Source organism: Echinops telfairi, unplaced genomic scaffold (genome assembly GCF_000313985.2).
Source record: "Echinops telfairi isolate 266 unplaced genomic scaffold, ASM31398v2 ScPeMD7_9;HRSCAF=40, whole genome shotgun sequence".
NCBI lineage: Eukaryota > Metazoa > Chordata > Mammalia > Afrosoricida > Tenrecidae > Echinops > Echinops telfairi.
This window is the reverse complement of record NW_022103906.1, coordinates 95,780,161-95,794,242: the sequence shown is the minus strand read 5'-3', so window position 1 is coordinate 95,794,242 and position 14,082 is coordinate 95,780,161. Positions and strand designations below refer to the sequence as shown.

Here is a 14,082-nt window from a genome sequence, read left to right as displayed (position 1 = left end):
GTGGGTGAAGAGATGTGTGGCCACCTGCCTGCCGCTCACCTTGCTCCGCCCTCCCCCTGCAGAAGCCACTTCCCACAGCGCTGGCTGCACGACTAGGAAGCGCCCTCCTTTCCCTCTTTGGCTGCCTTTCCTCATCTCGCTCGCCCACGCTGTCATCTCAGCAGTGCGTGCGTGCGTGCGTGCGTGCGGTGTGTGAACGGGGAGTTTCATCTGCGCTCCTGTGGAGGTGAGAGAGGGTTGAGGGACGGGGAGTTAGCCGGTGGACAGTCTGGAGAAACAGCAGCATCGTCAAACTAAGGACACTTCAAGCTTGCCATTCTGCACCCCTTATTTCTCTTTCTGTTCCCTTGGAGACCTTTGACCCCAGCTGTTTCTAGGCACCCAGGCCTCTACCTTCACAGGAAGAAGAAACAACATAAAACCTTTAGCTCTGGGCTCAGGGGTTACAGACCTTGAGTAGTAAGGCAGGAAATGCCAAATGGGACGGAGCCGTGTGCAAGCCACAGAGGACCCGAGGGCAGTAATAAAATGCAGAGTCTGCTCCGAAGGAAAGCTCTCCCCTGCAATCCTTTTCCAACACTGGGCTCAACAGAACCTGTAGTCCACCACTTTCCCACGGGTCACACATCCATCCTCCCCACTGCTGTGTATTGGACAAGCCTGTGGACAGAGGACAGAGGCATGAGGGGGCAGCTAGTTAACCAGGCATTTCCAGGGCCTACAGAACTGTTGGTCTGAGCAGCCATTCATTTACGGAGGGACATTTGAGAATTGTGTTATATCACTCATGTCGGATAACCATGTAGTCCGCTTCCTGGGGACACGGTTGGTTTTCCGTTTATGGAGATTGGTAGGGCATTGGAGCCAACAATCAGGAGCAAGCAACTACAGAAGGCATGTGGCTGGTGGACTTTGGAGAGAGCAGAAAGCCAGCAGTAGGAATGACAGCAACAAATAGACGCCAGCTGAAGTTGGTTGTGAATCCCTCTGCACCAGGCACGGTCTTGACATCAACCCTCAAACACAATGAAGCGGGAGGTGCTATTGTTTGTCTCCAGCATGTAGACAAGGAAAGCGAGGCTCAAAATGGTTAAATGACTTGCCTGCAGTGACACAGGTAGTCAGTGTCAGAGCTGGGGGGGGGTGTTGGGGGGGTCCACGCAAATCTACCAGGTGGCTGCGCCTGCACTATTAGTGCTAGAGCTGCTTGTCTACTGGGATAGGCCATTGAGCAGCCTGTCCTGGTCACTCTTGCCTTTCATCTAGCTCAGGAACCCCAGAACCTGAAACTGTATCTATGAGGCTGGGGACCTGGGGTGTGGTGCTCTCGACAGGGGGGAGCCGAGTGCTTCCAGGAAGTGCTTTCTGAAGGAGGAAGACACAGGGTCACTGCTGAGCTGACCGGGAAAAGAGTGCTCATCACGATGCAGAAGTAGTGATAGAAATCATAGTGTCCCGAACAGAAACCAAGAGGGCTTGGTTACAGGCGAACCTGCCACCTTCTCATGGCATCTACCCCTTTTTCTGCTGAAGAATGGACTTGTCTCCCAAAGGGTTAGGTGAGGAAGGATGGCTTTCTGTTATCAGCACACATGGTGTGAATTCAATGACTATCCTATCGTTCCTATCAACGTTCCTGGCCCTTGGCAGGTAGCACTTCCTGGGTGGGTTTCCAAGACTGTTGGTCAGTATGCGAGTAGATGGAGTGTTGGCAGCTCCAGAGAATGAGGTCGCTGCTTGAACAGTGATTTCCCTGGAAGTTACGTGACATCGCTATTCTCTTGGATGCTTGACCTTCACTTATGATCCGGGATACAGTGATGTCACAGTCTGACTCTCCAACGCACTACCATTGCATTGATTCTGGCTCTGGGCGACTATAGGACAAGGTAGAACTGCCCCTGTGGGTTTCCATGACTGGAACTCTTTATGGAAGTAGAAAGCCTCATTTTTCTCCTCAGGAGCGGCCGTGGGTTTTGAACCGTATCACGAAAAGGTGTGCATGTCCTGGTCTCTGTCCAAAGGGCCTTTGTTAACTGTGGGCTCTCAGGTGTGTCTTCCTCCCTTTTTCCTTTAGCATGGCCTCGACACCGCTCTCTCTTTCTACCCCGTCCCCCCCCCCCCACTCCAGTAGGACTGCCTACTGCCTCCAAGCCTCATTCATCAGGCCAGCAGGAGTCAGAGAGCTTTGTCGATCACGTCTCCCTGCCTGCCCTCAGCTGAAAGGTATTAGAGGCACAACCAGATAGAACCAGGTGAAGTGGAAGCCAGGGCTGCAGGGAGACCAGCAACTAAGGGTCCCTCTGGAGAGCCGTGGGGACCCAGGTCAAACAGAATGCACGCTTCCCTGTGTGTGAGCCTCTTCCACCACTTACGCGGTCCCCTGGTCATCGGTGATGGCGCAGAACGCGAGCCTGCGGGCGTGGTACGGTAGCCAGCAGATGAAACAGACCCCCTCGATGGCTCCTGTGGGGAAAAGGGAGAGAGACACACAGCAAGAGACAAAGAGCAAGCCTGTCATCAGTTATGTCCTCTCCGGGCAGGAAGATGCCAGATGGTGACAATAGCTCCCTGTCATCTTTTTCCTGGGGTCTACGGGTTGGAAGAGAACCTGAGGTCGTTCGCTTTAATACATCCATGTTTCGGCCCCGGATTTTACTCTGCCCTTTCTACTGGGTAAGTGGCCGCGTCTGCTGTGTGCAATCACCTACTTTTGTGACTTCCTCCTGGACTCTAGAATTTATTCCCAACTGACGGCTGTTTCTCCCGTGTGCCCTCGTAGACAGCAAAGCGTACGCATCTTTTCTGTGGCATAAAGCTTGCCCCTGCTCAATCTGTTTGCTGATGGATGGCATCCTTATCCATTGAGCCTGCACGTCACAAATCAGAGACTTATTATTGGCCCCTTACTCCTGACATCCAGTCTATAAAGGGTTGTCCTTAGCAACTTCCCTCCCTTTTTAACTCCCATCGCTTTGTGCTGTTGTTATTGTTGTGAGGGGCATCGCTTCGGCTCCGGCCCATAGCCACCCTAAGCACACCAGAAGGAAACAGTGCCCAGTCCTGAACCATTCACACACTCGGTCCTCTGCGTGAGCCCCTTGTCACAGCCATGGTGTCAGTCCATCTCCCTTAGGAGTTCCTCTTTCTCTCTGCCCCTCCCCATTACCAAGCATGATGTCCTTCTCCAGGAACTGGCCTCTCCTGATACCATGTCCGAGGTATGTGAGACAAGGTCTTGCCATCTTTGCTTCTAAGGAGTGCTCTGGCCTGACTTCTGATACAGATCTCTTTGCCTTTTAGCAGCCCATGGTATTTGCAATACTCCAGGACCACGATTCAAATGCATTGATTCTTCTTCAGTCTCCTTTATTCAATATCCAACTTTCAGATGTATACGAGGCATTTGAAAATACCGTGGCTTGGGTCATGCACACCTTAGTCCTCAAAGTAACATCCTTGCTTTTCAGTTCTCCAAAGAGGTCTTGTGTAGCAGATTTACCTAACGCAACATGTCTTTTGATTTCTTAACTGCTGCTTCTGTGAACAGAGATTACGGATCCAAGCAAAACAAGATCCTGGACAGTTTCAACGTTCTCTCCATTTATCATGACCTTACCTATTGGGTCAGGTGTGAACCTCTGGTCTTCTGTCCATTGAGTCGTAATCCATCCTGAAGGCTACAGCCCTTGACCTTAATTAGCAAATGCTTCAAGTCTTCCTCATTTTCAGCAAGCCAGGTGTGTCATCTGCATATTGCAGGTTGTTAATACAGCCTTCCTCCAATTGTTGATCCCTGCCCTGATCTGAAATTCATCTTCTAATCCAGTGAAGGAGCCCTGATGGCATAGTGGTTACTTGTTGGGCTGTGATCCTCATGGTTGGCAGTTTGAAACCACCAGCAGCTCCGAGGGAGAAAGAGTGGGCTTTCCACTCCCATGAACAGTTACAGTTGTGGAAACCCACATGGGGTCGCTATGAGTCAGCCTGGACTCAATGGCAGCCAGTTTAATCCAGTGTGGTCCATCCACTAGCAGCTCAGCAGCTCTCAGGGCTGGGTAGACATGAAGCATCCTGGGCCTCCCACAGACCTTCTGGCCCAGACTCTGTGGGTGGGGCCCAGTCATTTGTATGCTACCCTCTGCAGGCCACTCTTGTGCACACTCACTAAATCCTTAAGTGTTAATTGCTGTTAAGTGCCATCTATCTAAGGAGCAAATATTCCCGGTCACTCCTGGGTATTGATTTTCAATGAGTACCCATTTGCTATAAAGTGAAGGCCAAACACACTCACTTCCTGATTGGGTGTTCCTTATCATACAGCAGCAGACTTACCTCTTACACTGCTTCCTGTATTATACACAGGACCACGATCTTGACAAACACAGACACCCACCTACTTAATGCCTCAATCTTCCTGCTGCGTAGCTAGTGTCTGAGTTTTTATTTTGGGGGGGAGCTTTGTTTTTTGTTGCCTGTTAATGCTTCTTTTACAAGGCCAAGAGGACACAGATGCTTATACAACGGACCAGATGGATGTTGCAATGGGATAAGTGCAGAGGGGGGAAATGGATTTAGAGACCAAGACAGGCTGGGAGTCCACACTTCCAGGTCTAAGGGTCCTTGCCTATAACTTCTGTATTTCTTACACCCCCCATCCCGAGAGGGTTCCTGAAAAGTGGCCAAGCATCTTCTGGCCTTGTCCACAGTCTACCCTGGAGCGGATCCTAGAATTCTCATTCCTTCCTGAAACTTGCTGGAAGCCTGTTAGTGATTATGAAATCCCTTCCACTGTCTGCCCTTGAGACTCAGGGGAAGGAGGTGCTAGCTTGCTGGAGGCCATCGGGATGGGTGGAGGTGGGCTGAGGACGCTTTCCCTCGGGGTCTGTTTCAGAGGACTTAACTGAGAACCTGGACACTCTCCCGAAGGCCATGGATCCGGCTGGAGTCCTTGCATCACACGGGGGTGGCCCTGCCCATCAGACAGAGCATCTTCCTCCAGGTCCTGATGCTGCAGAGACTCCCTTCACTCATGAGCTCCAGGTGACTGGGCGCACAAGTGGCACCTGGGAGCAGAGAGACACCAGGTGGTTCACGGTGACACCGTTCAGGAAAGCAGTTAGAGTTAAAGGGAGCACAAAACATGAGTAGGTTCACCTGTGAAGGCAAGTCCAAGGGTCATGGTGGCTCTACAAGCAGCACTGGGCTCTGTGACTCTCTGGCCACCAGACAGTGTCCCAGGGCCCAGGAATAAGAAATCATAGAAGGGCTAGAAAAAAAGGCTGAGAACATTCTCAGAAAAGTAGGAGAATGTAATGAAAATGGGAGAGAAACAAAAGATGGGATGGGGGGAAAAGGGGTATTGGTCTAGAATGTTCATTATCTAAATAATCACTGCTCTGGGAAAAAGAAAACTGAATAGAGTATATGGAGGGGGAGAAATTAGTTTTAGAAACAACACAACAAACACTTCAGGAAGATTTTCCTAAACTAGAGGACAGATCTGAGCTTCAGGACTGAGCTTCCCTTAGTTACCAGAACAGTGGATGCAAAAGGAGGGAGGGCTCGGGGAAAATAAGGCACAAAAGTAGTAGCTTACATGTGAAGGGGAAGATGCTGATGTGGTGCTTACACTTGTGATTACAAAGCAAAACCAGACTCACTGCCATTGAGGTGATGCTGACTTATAGTGACCCTCTAGGACAAAACAGAACTGTCCCTGTGAAGTTCTGAGATGGAAACTTTTATGGGAGTAGAAAGCCTCACCTTTCTCCTGAGCAGTGGCTAGTGGTTTTGAACTACTGACCCTGTGGTTAGCAGCCCAACTCAAAACCACTATGCCACCAGGGCTCCTACGCTTATGGTCAAGAAGTTGAAAATGAATTACACATAGATACACAGAAACTAAGCAAGTAAAAAAAAAGTGCAACGAAAAAGAAACATGAAAGTGGTATTAAAAAAGAAATATGTGATATCGGTCATTTAGGAAGAAAGGTGCCCAGCAAACACAGTAATATAGACAGTGCACGTGAATCTGACCAAATGCCGTAAGGGAATGCTACTGGGAGGCTGGCCAGGGAGCAAGTCTCAGAGCGCACATGTGGTGTGTGCTGGGTGCGGATTGGGTGTAAACTAGCCACGCGCTCGCTTTCTAATCTGAAGACCCTGGGTGAAATTTAAAGCTTGTACTTAACGGGCAGGTGTGTCCATTAGAAATGTGCAGGCCAAGAGTCACACTAGCTAAGAGCGGGGGAGATACTTGCCTTTAGACTAGAAAAGACTAATCCGACTGTGGAGGGAGACTGGTGTTTTATATCGCAAGTGTGTTGTGTCAGTCCACGAGTTTGGGTTTGTGAAAAACAAGTTCATTTTATAGCATCTTGTCTTTCAGAAAAGCACCATTAAAAAAATCCAGACTATCTGTGTGTTACAGTGTTTCCTCAGAGGGCAAAGGCTCTCCTCACGTGTTCCCTTCACGGAGATTTCTACAACGAAAGCACATTTTGATTTCACTGAACCGACCCACTGGAAAATCAGACAAACTATCGGAAAGAATGGCAGCGCCTTTTAAAGGTGTCAGCACCGGGCTTGTCTATTCCATTCTCAGTCTTCATGTTGGCTCGCACACTGGAAACACCAAGGGAAAAATAAAACCTGGGCCATAAAAATCACTTTCATTTGCTGCTGACCCAAGGTTTTTGGGTTTTTTTGTTTTTAAATCAATGGCAGCATCCTCAATTATGATCAATCTGTAGCTTCAACGCCAGCCAAGAGCGCTATTGAACGTGAAAATACATTCATAACTGATGGCTCATCTTTACAAGTTGGGAAATCTTTCTGTAAAAACCACATGGCTTTTTGAGCTTTCAAGAGCTATGGACAATTTTCTTAGGCTAAGCAGTGGATTAATATGGAATGATAATCAACCCACTTAATAGAGATAGACCCGAAAAGGCAAAGTTTGACAAATGAATTCTAACTTGAGTCTGGTTACATCGGTGTGTTAACATAGATTGTGCGCTTCCAGTCAGACATTGTTGTGTGCCATTTGCCAACTCTCGAATGCTGTGACACTGAAAGCTCTTACTCTGGGCACTGTCACAATGCTTGCGTGCGCGCACATCTCACAGCTTCGACACTAGAGCTGGTTGCTACAAAAGGCACGGGTCTGTGTGAAGCATGTCAGGTAAACTAGGCAAGCAGTTCATTCACAGCACAGTCCTTGCTCATCACTCCCCACACACCTCAACCCAAGTGTACACTCAAAATAGGCACAATCTATGACAGGCGGAGGGACTTGCCGACCAGACATTTTGAACGTGATTGGATCTGGGATTCCTTCCTATAACCCATACCAGGTCCAGACAGAGAATTTCAGGCAGCCCAAGGTCAGAGCAGTGGGGCTCTTTCTATTCTGATGTGGCTCAGAGCCTCAGAACTGGCATGGAGGATGCTGGCAGTAGGTGAGTGTCCCTTGCTGCTCTGGGGCATTGGAGAAGGATGAGGGATGGGCAGAGGAGATGGGGGAGCTTCAGGAGGAAAAAGAGGAGGAGGAGGAAGAGGAGGAGGAGGGCGAGCAACTAGGAGAGCGCAGGGACAGGGTCACAGACAGGGGTAGTTCTATTGTTCACCTCTCACAGCAGCTAGTCTTGTTTACCCACACTGTGAGGACATTGGCTTGTGTCTTCTCGCTTAATCAAAAGGTAATTACTTTTTGAAGTTTAATTGCTGTTATTGAATTGAGGTTGATAAAATTTAAAGTTGATAAAATTTTACTTCCTATGATCGCGGCCTTCAAATGCAGGTGGTCTTAATATAATCCAATGAATTATAGGAATGCACTGTCTCCACTTCTTTGGGTCCTTTAGAATTAGTAGAGTATCATATTTCGATTAAATTAAAAGACCCACTATTAATTAAGGAGTCCTGGTGGCATAGTCCTTTTGATCTGCATTCGGGCAGTGGCAACCACCAGCTGTTCAGGATAAAGATGGGACTTTCTCCTCCTGTAAACAGTTCCAGTGTTAGAAACACAAATGGACCATTCTACCCTGTCCTATGGGGTCACTATGAGTCGGCTGTGACTCGATGGCAGTGAATGAGACAATTAATGAAACCAGAATTGAACTTTGACATGCACAGGTAGACACAAGTGAAACAACAAAAACTATCTCTAGATGCTATGGGTTATTTTTCCTAGTTAAAAAAAAGAATACTTAACCTCCAAGCCTAAATCAAAGCGGTGCTGGTACCCCGAGTTAAGTACCATAGTATGCTAGACCAACTTGGAGAAGGGTTGACATCTTGCTGCCATGTATTCCTTGGCTTATAATTTTCTTTGTATTTTATTGGGTTCCTGAGTATATTGTTTGTTACTTACATGTTTTGAAAAGGTTTACATTAGAAGTCTGCCCTTAAACAACGAGTGAGCACATATCATTGTTATCATTCTAACCTTCAAGATATGAACATCTCGAACAACATAGGCGCAGACAGGCTCTTCAGGGGGGCCAGAGCACCATCAAACCCAGGTGTTCCCCTTGTGCCTCAGGTTCCACCCCTCTTGTGGCACCTGAGGGAAAGGGGGGTCATCTTCAGAAAAGCCCTAAGGGCTCTAAGTATATCGGATGCTGAGAGAATTCATTAGAGATGGGAGAGAACCCGCATGCCCAGGGTATTGGGAGAAAGCATTAGGCTGCAGCTTCCCTTTGAATGAGAAGCGGGTTCGATAGAGGGACAGAGAAGCAGACAGGCCTTTCAACTCAAGGCCAGGAAATACGGTTAAGTATGTGTGGGGACACGCGCTCAGGGTCCGGCCCGAGGGAGACTGAGGGAGGAGAGTGCGGGAACGTAAAAGCAGGTGGTTAGAAGCCTGCGCAGGGTCCCCCGAGAGAGGTCCAGGGCGTCTTCCCCTTCCCCACCCCGATACTGGAGCTTTGAACTCACAGCCTTGGAGTGAGTCACCTCTGGAGGGGGCTCTTGATTCATCTGGAGCTAGTTTGAACACTGGCTTCTGCCGAACCAGAAGCCAGTTGTGGGCCATGGACTCTGGATTTTTAATGGGCCCCTCAAGTAATTTTCATATCCAGCAGAGTATGAATTCATAGCAACCCTACCGGACAGGGTAGAAATGTCTTTGTGGGTTTCTGAGACTGTAGCTCTTTACAGGAGCAGACAGCCTCGTCTTTCTCCCACCCAGCGACTGGTGATTGCAAACTGTGGATCTTATGGTTAGCAGCCCAACACATAACCACTAGCCACCAGGGTCTCCAGCTGTCAGAATCCACTCTATGGTAGTGAATTAAAAAAAAAAAAGTTGTGAGCACCACACGCAGACAAGCGTTGATTGCATAGACTTCCAGAATCGATCTTGAATTCCAATCTGGACTTGATGTACAATCTCACTTTTGGCCAGTCTCTTCCCAAGTCTGCAAAGTGGAGCCCTGAACACTCAACTTCCTGGAAGGTTGGTGCGATGGAGAGGAAAACACCAAGCAGAGCAAGGCCTCCTGCCGTGCCCTCGGGGTCTATCTGCTCCTCCAATGGGAGCCTTCCTGCTGGGCCCTGCCCTTACCTGGATGAAGACTTGGAGCGCGGTGCGGCTCACCAGCACAGTGCACACACGCGAGGCGGTCTCTGGCTCCTGCTTCTGGCCCATGATGACTGCCATGGGCAGTGTGAGGCCCAGAGAAGCGGCCCGGCCACCAGCTGCAGCAGCAGCAGCGCCAGGCTGAGCGTAGGGGACCAGGCCCCCCGGCCCGCGCCTTCAGCACCACGTGTGAGGACAGCGCATTGCCCGCCGCGGCCAAGGCCCAGATGAATGTGCTCAGAGTTCTGCGACCGGCACCTTGACCCAGACGCGCGTGTCCACGCCCAGCCGGGCGTCCAGGCTCAGCGTGGGGCTGGGCCTGGAGCTTGGGGACCGCAGACTGCTGGCCTCTGGCTCCATCCTGCTCCACGGCTGGCGCTGCCTCCCTCCGACCGAAGTTCTCTTTCACTTCCCAGGGGCTGGGTGAGCTGTCCGGGAAGCGAGTGCCGCCTCCTCGCCCCACCGTGAGAATCTGCCTATCTGGGAAGACGGGTCTCTCCAAGCGTCCCCGGAGCAAACCCAGAGGCATTCAACATTCTCAGCTCAGTTCAGCCCAGGGAAGCTGGCGTGGGGCCAGATCAGTATGAGATGGGACCAGCTGTACTGTTAGTAAACGGTATCTGCGTGACCACCAACGCGAGGCACTCACCTCTCCCGGTGCATTTCTTCCCTGCAAAATATGACCCCCATTTCAGACTTTCTGAGACGATTAAACGAGAAGATGCTGTTTTCCTTGCTAAGCGGCTTTTCAGTGCTGAAGGAATACAGGTAAGGACTCCTTTTTGCTGATCCACTGCAGCCCCCTTGGTACCATGCTTTGTGAGAAAGCTGTCCTCGTGTGCAGGGAGAGCCTAGAACACAAAGGAGTGTGTTTAGAACGTCTTAGTGTTTTTTACGTGTCTTTGCGGAACTCACATTAGACTCCAGAACTTCAGAGCTCAAACAGGCTCCAGGCATCCCCTCGCATCCTATTCTGACAGCCTCTGGTGTCTATTGGGGGTGGAAGTAAAATTGGAACCAACTTTTGTTATGATTATGTTTATTATACTTTGCCTTCAGTGAGGTTGCTCTGGTCCAACCAAATGACCATCGCTTTACTTTCCACACGGTTATGTAACCCTCACCATAGCCAAACCCACTGCCGTGAGTTGATGCCGACTCACAGCAACCCTATAGGACAGGGTGGAACTCTCCTGGTGAGTTTCCATGACTGCAACTGTTTACAGTCGTGTCAACGTCTTATGGGGGATAAGAGTGGGAACAGAGTCAAGGAGGGGGGAGTGGGGAGAACAAAAAATGGAGGGTTTAAAATTAAAAAAATAAATAATAAATTAAAATTGCTCATAAGAAAATCCTCCAGATCTAATTGTTGGTCCGAGGGGCTAAAAATGGAGGGACAGCAAACCTGAAGTGAATTTAAAGTCTTTAATGACACACAGGTTCATTTCAATACCTAAATAAGCCTTCTTTTGACTGTCTCTCAGCATCTGCGATTTTTAATAGTTTGCCATTTCTTCTTCAAAATAAGATTTCAAAAGAAAGCTCTTGTCCCGTGAATTCCCGGGGCTGTAAAACAATTGAGAGACAGATCAGGCATGCACATGAGAGAGAGACCGTAACTGCGGTCAGGGCTCTACTGGTCACTGGTTGAGCGTCTGAGACAGTCACCAGCCTTCTTCTTCCTGCTAGGTGCCAAGTCAGTCCTGACTCATGGAAAACTCACATCTATCAGAGAGAAAGGTCGCCCCGGCCTGCTTCCTCCTCAGGCCACTGGTATGTTTGGGTCCATTCTGGTCGCTAAGATGGAAAACCAGCTCACTGAGGGTTCCCTGGGTTTCGCTGTCTCCTTTACCAAATGCGATGCATTTTTTCTAGCGATTGGTCTTTCCTAGTTGACATGTCCAAAGGATGCGAAGCTCAGTCGTGCCATCTGACTTCTAAGAAGCATTCTGGTTGGAGTTCTCCTAAGATGGACCTGTTCATTTCTCTGACAGCCCATGATACATTCAGTGTTCTTCACCAATGCCGCAGCGAGAACGTGGGGGTCCGTTCTTCTGTCTTCCTCTCTCCTGGGCCAGCCTCTGCATGTACATGGTGGCATGCAAAAGGCCACGGATTCGATCAGCCGCACTTCTGATGAAAGGGACTTTTGCCCGGTGGTATTTGCCCAGTGCAGTACCTCGTTTGATTTCTTGACTGTGGCTTCCGTGGACATTGAATGCTGATCCGAGTAGAATAAAATGATGGATAATTTCAGTTTCTGCCCGCCTCCATTTATCATGATGTCGTCAATCAATTCCGTTGTGAGGGTGTCTGTTTTCTTTATGTTCCAGTGCAATCCATGTGGAATGGAGACTGTGGCCCCTGACCTGCCTCTGTAAGTGTGCAGGTCACCCTTATTTCCTCATGAGCAAGGTTGTCTCATCTACACAGTGCAAGTTGGTAACGAGTCTTCCTCCAATCAGTCTGATGAGCCAGCCTCTTGGATCTGCTCCCCCTACCAACTGAACATGCAAGTCAACAACCTGACCTGTGCCACCAGTCACCACCACCGATCTGTCAGCCTGTGGCACCAACTCGTGTGTCGCTAGGATGCTGAGAGCAACGCATGCCACCGCCAGGACAACCGTGGAGGACAAGAAGCAGCTGTGATGGGCCTTTGAAAGTTCGTCTCTCTCCGTCTCTCAGCTTTCGTGTCATAGGGAAGCACAAGGAAGAAATGAAAAAAAAAATGTCTCTGGATTCTCATTCTTGTAGGGGTGGGGGCATTTTTCCAGGGAGGCATGTCAGAGATGTGACAGAGGTACGTCTCACCTCTGAGGGCAGCTCTAGGCCAGGGTTGTCCATCATGTAGAAATAGGAGAATTTGTTTTGTATTTTCTGTGGGTGGGCATCTCCAGCCAGGTCAGAGGAGAATTAAGAAATGCAAGTAATGCTGAACTGAGGCAGCTTCCGTGCCATTGACTTCCACCTGGGGGTCCTGCCATTGACTCCCCTGTGGGTCCTGCCATTGACTCCCCTGGGGGTCCTGCCATTGACTCCCCTGTAGGTCCTGCCATTGACTCCCAGGTGGGTCCTGCCACAGGCACTTGCTGAGGCAGAGAATTCCTACTTTTACCTTGGGGACCAGGGCAGCAAGAGGTCTCATTCTTGGGCATCCTGATCTGAGCCCTTCACAAAGCACTTGCTAAAGGGAGCTTTGTGCACTGAGGCTTGTATAGAGGCTCTGGGCTTCGAACTTGCTCCTTTGGTACCCATCAGAACCCAATTTTGTCTGTAAACTAAAGAAAAAACAATGGTTGAGATTGATCTCGGACTGCGTTGGGTGACTCTGATGCTTGATATCCTCTAGTGTCTATGTAAGAATCACCGTCTTGGCTTTCCTATTTAACCATGGACCAGAGAGTTAAAGTCTTCGATTTCTAAATGTGTCCCAAATAATTCAGTGCTCTAGGGATGCCAGATAAGAAGAGGTGCTCTGTTTCAGGCTGTTGGGCAACAGGATAAAGTAATTATAAGACTTCTGGGTCAAGCCAGAGGGTCTCTGATGCCAGGAGCCTAGAGCAGTGGTTCTCAACCTTCCTAATGCCGTGACCCTTTAATACAGTTCCTCATGTTGTGGTGACCCCCCGCCCAACCACAAAATTATTTTTGTCGCTACTTTATAATTGTAATTTTGCTACTGTCATGAATCGGGCGACCCCTGTGAAAGGGTCATTCGACCCCCAAAGGGGTTGCGACTCATGGGTTGAGAATCGCTGGCCTGGAGCTTTTGCTTGCTTTGTGTGTCTGAGTTCTTGCTTGTTGCATGTTGGATCCCATCAAAAGGGTTTCCAATTTATGAGAGGCTTTGGGTCCTGGTGCCAACAAGCAACCTGAAGAGATGATTTGCTATGTGACCATTTGTAAAAACAGTAAGCGTCAATTCCTGTGTTAGTCCAGGTAGACTAGAGAAGCAAATTCATAGACACTCATGTGTGTATAAGAAAGAGCTGTATATACACAAGATCAACTGTATATTAAGAAAGCATCCCATCCCAGTCTAGATCAAGTACATAAGTCTGATATGAACCCATATGGCCAATGCCAGTCTGTAAATTCCTCTTCAGACTCATGCCATACATGCAATGATGCAGAGTGCAGGAAAATCACAGCCCAGTGGGTGGAAAGCCTTGTGGATCCAGTAGCAGTGGAAGCATCTCAGCTCTGGCAGGGGTCTCCATGTGGCTCTTCCAGGGCTCTCTCTCTGTCAGTGTAGCTCAATGTGGCTTGTCAACAGGAATGTGTAGCAGAGAGTGTGTGTGTTCCAAATCCAGTGGGCTCTTTATCTCCTTAGTTCCTCTAAATGAGTTCATCAAGCTGCAACCTGATAGACAGGCTAAAATCCACCCTTTCATACTTAATAGTCTCAAGTTGGCAACCGATTATGTAATTACCACAGTTTCCTTTTTTCTTCTAATGTAAGACTTGAGTCATGGTAAGATTCTCTGACC

At 49.1% G+C, this 14,082-nt stretch overlaps 1 long non-coding RNA gene across 1 annotated transcript; it reads left to right on the top strand.

The window, feature by feature from the left end:
* Positions 1-9,969: 9,969 nt before the first annotated feature.
* On the top strand, positions 9,970-11,825 carry LOC123521280. The gene is made up of 3 exons (XR_006679749.1): positions 9,970-10,357; positions 11,279-11,362; positions 11,465-11,825. It is a non-coding gene; the product is annotated as an uncharacterized LOC123521280 (long non-coding RNA).
* Positions 11,826-14,082: the final 2,257 nt, after the last annotated feature.